The 8,311-nt window shown below is 42.5% G+C and overlaps 1 pseudogene; it reads left to right on the forward strand.

The window, feature by feature from the left end:
* The first annotated feature begins 285 nt into the window (after positions 1–285).
* Positions 286–405, forward strand: LOC145405149 (5S ribosomal RNA; annotated as a pseudogene).
* Positions 406–8,311: the final 7,906 nt, after the last annotated feature.

The following is an 8,311-nucleotide window of genomic DNA, read 5'->3' on the forward strand; positions in this document are numbered from 1 at the left end:
AATATGGATTTACAGTCAAGTACTCACCCCATCCCACTCCTCCGAATTTAAAAATTGCTGTGTTTTTTTCCTGTATATTTTTTTATATATTAGTAGACTTGGTCTTGTTTATGATGAAACGTAACTTGGACTATGATGTTCTTCATGACTAATTTTCCTTAAATCTTTCAGGTATAGAATGTGACTAAGAAGCCAAAGACCATTATCGCGTCCCAGTTCCATCAGTGAATGTGGTAAAGTGAAAAGCATTGCAAGAAGGAATAAGGAAGCAAGAAACATTTCATTAGTCTCAAGTATACCACGTTGAGTACACCGCTTCCCGTCCGATCAGCAAAGTTAAGCAACGTTGGGTCTGGTTAGTACTTGGATGGGTGACCGCCTGGGAACACCAGATGCTGTTGGCATCCCTATGTGTCAAGTGGGGTTGGTGGAGGATTAGTGCCCCTCCCTGTAAAAACAATTAACTCTAAGCCCTTGGCCACCCCGTTTGGGATATATACATGGCGTCTGGCAATGAATGAATGAAATTTCCAAAAGTGGGTTTATCCCCCCAAATCAAGATCAAAATTAATTGAAAACACACTATTCTGCATTAAACTAACCTAACCTAACCTAACCTAACCTAACCTAGGCCTAACCTAGGGCCTGACATAGACCGAGTGCACATTCCTGCACCAGCCAATATGGCGCGACATTCATCCGCTACTGAGAGATAGCCTAACCTAAGCCACTATATGACGACCCCTACAAAATTAGCTCCCCCAACTCAAACTAGCCTTAAAAGGTAAGTCTTGGTTAGAATAGTTCAGGGACGTAATATAATGAAAATCGGTAACGTTGGTTACTTCTAAAGTTATACCGAGAAAAGTGATGGTTATTGAGAGAGAAGGTTACTCCCAGTGCTATGTTGCAGTGAATCGAGAGAGACTGGAATTGGTGAAAGAGTTCAGTTACTTGGGTACAGTGATAGAAAAGAGAGGAAAATGTGCAAAAGAAGTTGAAAGTAGAGTGACAAGGAAAAGTAGCTGGTGCAATGAAGGCCTTGATAAAAAACAGAGGATTGAGAGTTGCAGCTGCATGAGGATTACATGAAGGAGTGTTAGTGCCAACTTTAACATGAGACTGCAATGTGGCATGAAAATGAAAAGTCCAGAGTGAGAGCAACTAAGATGAGACTGCTAAGAAATGTATGTGGAGCACCGAAGGTGGATAGATACAAAATAATGTGATTCGTGAAAAATGTGGAGTGAGGAAGTCGATGGACACCAGAATCGAAGAGAGTGTAATGAGTGGAGAGAATGGATAACAATAGAGTGGTGAAAAAGGTATAGCTGAGTGAATTTGAAGGAGGGAGGAGGTGAGGTAGGCCAAGGAGAAGGTGGAGAGATATGGTGGATGAGTGTGAGGAAGAGAGGTTTGGAAGTCTGTGAGGCTAGGGAACTGACAAGAGATCGAGCTGGCTGGATGGATGTTGTGAAGAGAAGTGCATGATCAGGGATTTGGCACCCCTTTTTAGCGTGGTATCGTCTGGATTGACTCTATTGGATACGTTTGTGTGAAGCTACAGAACATGGTGAATGTTTTTAGCGTATCCGATAGAGTCAGGATTCTGGGGGCTTGAATGATGAACGTATGGAAGTACAGTATAACCCATTGGATTGGGCAGATTTGGGCTGTCTGGACGTTGCCACTCCTCACTCTGCCCTAGGGTGGGAAAGGAGGTCTTATTTCTTGATATTTCCCAAGTTGACCTGTCAATGAAGTTTCAATATCTAACACTGAAAATGCTTGGAAACTGTAAATAAGCTCAAAATTTAATATTTCATACTGAAAGTATTCTTGTGATTATTATTATTTTTGTATTTTATTATTATTATTATTATTTTTTTTTTTTGACAGGAGTTTAAATGATATTCAGAGTTTGCCAGAAGTGCAGATGTCAGTTATAAAGTTCCATAAAATCATAACAATTATTGTGTTTTTGACACCTGGAAACGTAATAAAAACATCGTTGAAAATACAGAAATCAAATATAATAGTGACAAATACAATAGTGACAGGAAATGTGCTGCAAATCCTGGTTCCGGAATGCATATAATAATTGCATTAACTATCTGACAGTAATGGAGAACACACAGTATTTGTATGATATCATATAAACTCCAAAGATGCATGAATGTGAGAATATATAATAAATGATTGTAAAACTGAAAAAAATAATTTACCAGCTACTGCTGCTCTGTCTATCTATCTATTGCCAGACACCTTAATCCCATAAGGGATGGCCACAAACAAATTGCCTCTTGTATGTTGCCCTGTCCAATGCCATGCTCCCAGCTTACACACCCCATTCTCATGTACCGGTACCTCTCCACTCCTTCCCACCATCTCATCCTTGGCCCTGCCCTCCCTCCACTTCACTCACACACACACACTCCTCGTCAGTGTCATTCTCCATCTTCACATGACCAAACCACCTCAGATTGCTTCTCGTAACGCTTCCTATCCCATCTACACCACAACGCTCCTTCACATCCTCATTTGTCAGTCTGTCTCTCCATGTGACTCCACATGCTCCTCTCAAATAACTCATTTCCATTGCCCTCTCTCTTGACTTGTGTCCTTCCAACAAGGTCCAAGCTTCACTTCCATATGTTAGTTGTTATCACAGTACTGTCATGCAGTAACTTTTTCACCTCCATGCTCACTTCCCTGTTTTTTATCACTGCCCTCAAAGAACCTGCAACCTTTCTTTCTTGTTGTACCCTTTCAAGCACTTCTCCTCCAAACTTCCATCTTTACTCATCACACTACCCAGGTACTTAAATGCACGCACATTTTCCATTTCCTCCTCATCCAGTCTCACTCTGCATTCACCGACTTCACTTCTCTCAAAGACCATAACTTTACTCTTCCCTACATTCACCTTTAGATTCCATTTCTTACACACTCCCCCAAACTCATCCAACAAGCCTAGCAGCTCCCCTTCATCTTCACTTAACAACACAATATCATCTGCAAACAACAGTACAGGGAGTTTCCACACACTGCCCTCTGTCATTAGGGCTGCTCCAACATCTGCTGTCCTACCTTGTATCTCTTTTATAACCCCATCCATATTCAGATGGAACAACCATGGAGACATGACATGTCCCTGTTTCAATTCAACCTTCAAAGAGAACAATTCACTCAGTTCCCTATCCACATACACTGCAGCCTTAGCACCCTTATACATACTCTTCATGGCTTTCAACAACTTCCCATTTATTCCATGTATTCCTAATACTTTCCACATTCCTTGTCTATCCACCCTGTCACATGCTTTCACCAAATCCGTGAAGCCGCTTACAACTTCTGTCTGTTCTCTAGAAACTTCTTCACTAAAGACCTAAGAATGAATATCTGATCTGCACAACCTCATCCCTTCCTAAAACCTCCCTGGTCTTCAACTAATTCCTCTGTTATTTCCCTAACTCTGTCAGTAGGTCTCCCACCATACACTTTTTCCCCTTTTCCTTTGTACAGGGGAATGATTATACCTGACTTCCAATCCTCCGGGACTCTGCCTTCCTCCCAGGCCAGTCTGCACATCTTCCAAATCCATTCTACTGCCAGTTACGATACTTCTCCACCCCTTAGTATGAGAACCCCTTATCTCAAGCCCATCTTAGATCTTTCTGTGGTGTGTGTTCCTTATTGTGCCTTCACTTTTTATTAATCTAACCATGCCTGTGTGTGTTTCTGATACACAGCATGTCATAATGTATGTATTTAGTTGGTGTGTGTTATTGTCAAAGGGAAAATTTGGGATTGCACTTGGGATGCCCAGTACTATAGGGTAAATCCCATAGGTAGTGTGCTTTTGTTATTGTGCAAGTTCTTTATCACACACCAAGCCTTGTACCAGTTATGCATGATAACCAAGGGATCACAGTACCGTATATAAACGTGTGTTGCCAGGTGAGCTTGACTGCGACATTTTCTCTCATTTTTCTGTGTCTGTCCTCATCTCTTCCAATTTCTGCCATCTTTTCTGTCACTTTTTGTTAATCTTGTTTTCTTTTTCAGGTGGCTTTACATTGATTGACAAGCCAAAAAGTTTCCTAGATGCCAGGAAACCATTTACAATATTGGGTGGTAACTATATAACCAACCCATACATGTTCCCTATGTGTCAGCAAGTGGGTTGGTGGTGGGTTAGTTTCCCTTCATATAAAATAACTAACTTGCAGCCAAACGACCACCTATTACGGGATTATGGTGTCGGGCAATAGATATATAGGTAGATAGACAAGTACAGTATCCTTGAGTTGGTGAGTAATGTGGTGTGGATGGTTTTCAGGAGTAGAAGGATTGCCATTGCTGGTGACTCAACTCTGGCCATTTCTACCTCTTCACCAAGTTAGCCGCCATCCATGACTGGACTAAACCACATATCTGCAGTTGGTACTACACATCAAGTTAAGCCACAGTGGAATGAAGGTTAGTATTGCTTTGTAGTTCTGTAGCAATTATCAGTCACTGGTATCATTATCCATGTGTAGTTTTCTTTGGGGCAGAGGGCAGTGAAATGGCAGGGGCAGGGCGACATGTAGGTGATTTGTCAGTGCCCACCCCTTACAGGATTAAGGCGTCTGCTTAGATAAATATAGTTTTCTTTGGCACAGGATGTAAAATATCCAGAACTATAAAAGGAGGCAGGTAAATGGGAAGGTTTAACAGAAGAGTAACGAGTAAAATGGGCTTTACATCCATTTATTTTACTGTCAATCTTTTAAAAATTCTCAGCTCCATTTAGAAGGCATTACTATCTATCTATCTATTGCCAGACACCTCAATCCCGTTTGGGGTGGCCACAAACAAATTGCCTCCAAGTCGCCCTGTCCCCTGCCATTTCACTGCCCTGCTACCAACTCACACCCCCCTCTCTCATATACCTCTCCACCCCATCCCTCCATCTCATCCTCGGCCTCCCCCTCCCTCTTCCCCCTTCCACCTCACTCGCATACACTCTCTTCGTCAGTCTTTCACCCTCCATCCTCTCCACATGGCCAAACCACCTCAGTGTGTTCCTCATAACGCTTCCTATCACATCCACATCCACACCACAACGCTCCTTTATATCCTCATTCATCAGCCTGTCTCTCCATGTGACTTCACAGGCTCCTCTTAAATAACCCATTTCCACTGCTCACTCTTGACTTGTGTCCTTCCAACAACGTCCAAGCTTCACTTCCATATGTTAGAGTTGGTATCACAATACTGTCATGTAGTAACTTTTTCACTTCCATGCTCACTTCCCTGTTTCTTATCACTGCTTTCAAAGAACCAGCAACCTTTCTTCCCTGCTGTACCCTTTCAAGCACTTCACCCTCCAAACCTCCATCCTTACTCATCACACTACCCAAGTACTTAAACGTACTCACATTTTCCAATTCCTCACCATCCAACCTCGCTGTACATTCACTGACTTCACCTGTCTCAAAGACCGTCACTTTACTCTTCCCTACATTCACCTTTAGATTCCGTTTCTTACACACTCTTCCAATCTCATCCACCAAGCCTTGCAGCTCCCCTTCGTCTTCACTCAACAACACAGTATCATCTACAAACAACAGTACAGGGAGTTTCCAAACACTATCCTCTCTCACCAGGGCCACTCCAACATCCACTACCCTACCTTGTACCTCTTTTATTACCCCATCCATGTACAGATTGAACAACCATGGAGACATGACACATCCCTGTTTCAACCCAACTTTCAAAGAGAAAAATTCACTTAGTTCACCATCCACACTCACTGCAGCCTTCGCACCATCGTAAATACTCTTCACAGCATTCAACAACTTCCCATCTACTCCATATATTCTTAACACTTTCCACAATCCTTGTCTATCCACCTTGTCATATGCTTTCTCCAAATCCATGAAAGCCGCATACAACTTCTTTCCCTTTTCTAGAAACTTTTCCACTAAAGATCTAAGAATGAATATCTGATCTACACAACCTCTTCCCTTCCTAAAGCCTCCCTGTTCTTCTCCAACTAATTTCTCTGTTCTTTCTCTAACTCTGTCAATAAGTATCCTACCATACACTTTTCCTATTATACTAAGAAGACAAATGCCCCTATGATTACCACACACTTCTTTTTCCCCTTTTCCTTTGTACAAGGGAATAATTATACCCGACTTCCAATCCTCCGGGACTCTACCTTCCTCCCAGGCCAATCTGCACATCTTCTACATCCATTCTATTACTATCTCTCCCCCACGCTTCAGCATTTCACCACACACTCCATCAATTCCTGGGGCTTTCCCCGATTTAACTTTCTTCATTGCTTCCACAACTTCTATCCTACTGATTTCTTCCTGTCTTCTCACCTCCCTCCTTCTCCCAGCCATTCCCCAGCCACTTATACTCACATTACTTCCATCCTCTATGTTCAACAATTCCTTAAAGTGTTCTCTCCATCTGCTCACTTTTTCTCCCTTCTCCACTAGTATTCTACCATTTTTATCTTTCACTCCCCTGCTAACTTCACTTCCACCCTGTCTTACTCTTTTCACCTCTTTCCAGAACATTTTCTTACAGTCCCTCCACTTTACACTCAAATTCCTTCCAAATTCCTTATCCACTTTCTTCTTACTCTCTCTTACTAATCTTTTCACCTCTCTTTCTTTCTACATATAACTCTCTCTTCCGCCTCTCGACTTCTTCCACGCCCCTATTTCTCATCCATTCATTGTATGCTTTCTTCTTTTGTGCCACAGCCTGTCTAACCTCTTCAGTCCACCACGCAGTTCCTTGCACCCCCCTCTGTCTTCTCTTCCTTCCACACACCACATCACATGCTGCACATATTTCTTCTGTAAATATCCTACACACACCTTCCACGTCTCCCATCTGCTCCAATTCATTTTTGCCCAATCGTTCCTCCACTTCTCACTTATACTCTGCCTTTTTCTCATCCTCTTGTAACCTTTCCACTCTCCTTGCAACTACTCCTTCCTCTCGTCTTTCCCTTCTTCTATTCCTCCATCTTACTTCAATCCTAATTCTGGCCACCACCAAGTAGTGGTCAGAAAGTCCACTCCCCCAACCTTTATAAGCTCTTGCATCCATTACACATCTTCGCATCCTTTCATCCACACACACATAATCAATCATTGCCGTCCTTTCATTCAGTTCACCACCCACCCTTCTCATCACTCGCCATGTATACCTATGGATCATTTTATGCCTGAAGAGGGTATTGGCTATCACCAACCCCCTCCCAGCACAAGTGTCCACTAACGCTCTCCCATTCTTATCTATCTCAGCAGGCACACCCCACTCACCAACTATTCCATCCACCATCACATTCCCAACTTTACCATTCATATCACCGATCAAAAACACTCTCTCATTTCTTCCAAACTTTTCCATGCACACTTCTACATTTGTCTAGAACTCTTCTCTCACTCTTCTAGCACGATCTTGCGTTGGCGCATTCACACACACAATCGCCCACATTTGTATTCCAACTTTCAACTTTACCCACACAGTCCTTGACCCAACTGATCCATACTGTCTTATGCTCTTCTTCCATCTTTTACTCACAACTATACATACTCCTTCCTTTGCCCTCTCATTCTCACCTACTCCTGCACATATATCCCATCCATACTCCCATTCTCTCACACTTTCTCCTCGCCATTTTGTTTCGGTTATTCCACATACATCCATTTTCGCACCCTCAAGCACCTGGACAATGACCTTATATTCTCTTGCAAGTTATTCATTTTAGAGGGACGGCATGGTAAATTATCCAGCCCCTACCAGGTGTGCTTTATTGGAAACATCATGTGTTGACTGTAAAAACAAAAACAAAACGATGTGTTGAGTTTTATAATTCACTACGGTCAGGCAGGGTTGTGGAGTCGGTGATAATATTTCCTGACTATGACTCTGACTCCAGAAATTTTACAAGTATGACTCTACCAACCAACACATGTTCTCTATGTGCCATCAAGTGGGTTGGTGGAGGGTTAGTGTCCCTCTGTGTAAAATAACTAACCCAAAGTCAAATGGCCACCTGTTACTGGATTATGGTGTCTGGCAATAGATAGTTGATAGACTAGTATAGCATCCTTGAGTTAGTGAGTAATGTGGTGTGGATGGTTTTCAGGTGTGAAGGGTTGCAACTGCTGATGACTCTCAACTCTGGGTTTGTCCATCTGTTCACCAAGTGAGCCGCCATCCATGACTGGACTGCCATAAACGGTAGTAATTTACCTTAAGTTGTTGAGGAATCAAGGTGGGTATTACTGTC

The sequence above is a fragment of the Coenobita brevimanus genome, chromosome 65, assembly GCF_032717465.1.
Source record: "Coenobita brevimanus isolate Jiangsu-jjx chromosome 65, ASM3271746v2, whole genome shotgun sequence".
NCBI lineage: Eukaryota > Metazoa > Arthropoda > Malacostraca > Decapoda > Coenobitidae > Coenobita > Coenobita brevimanus.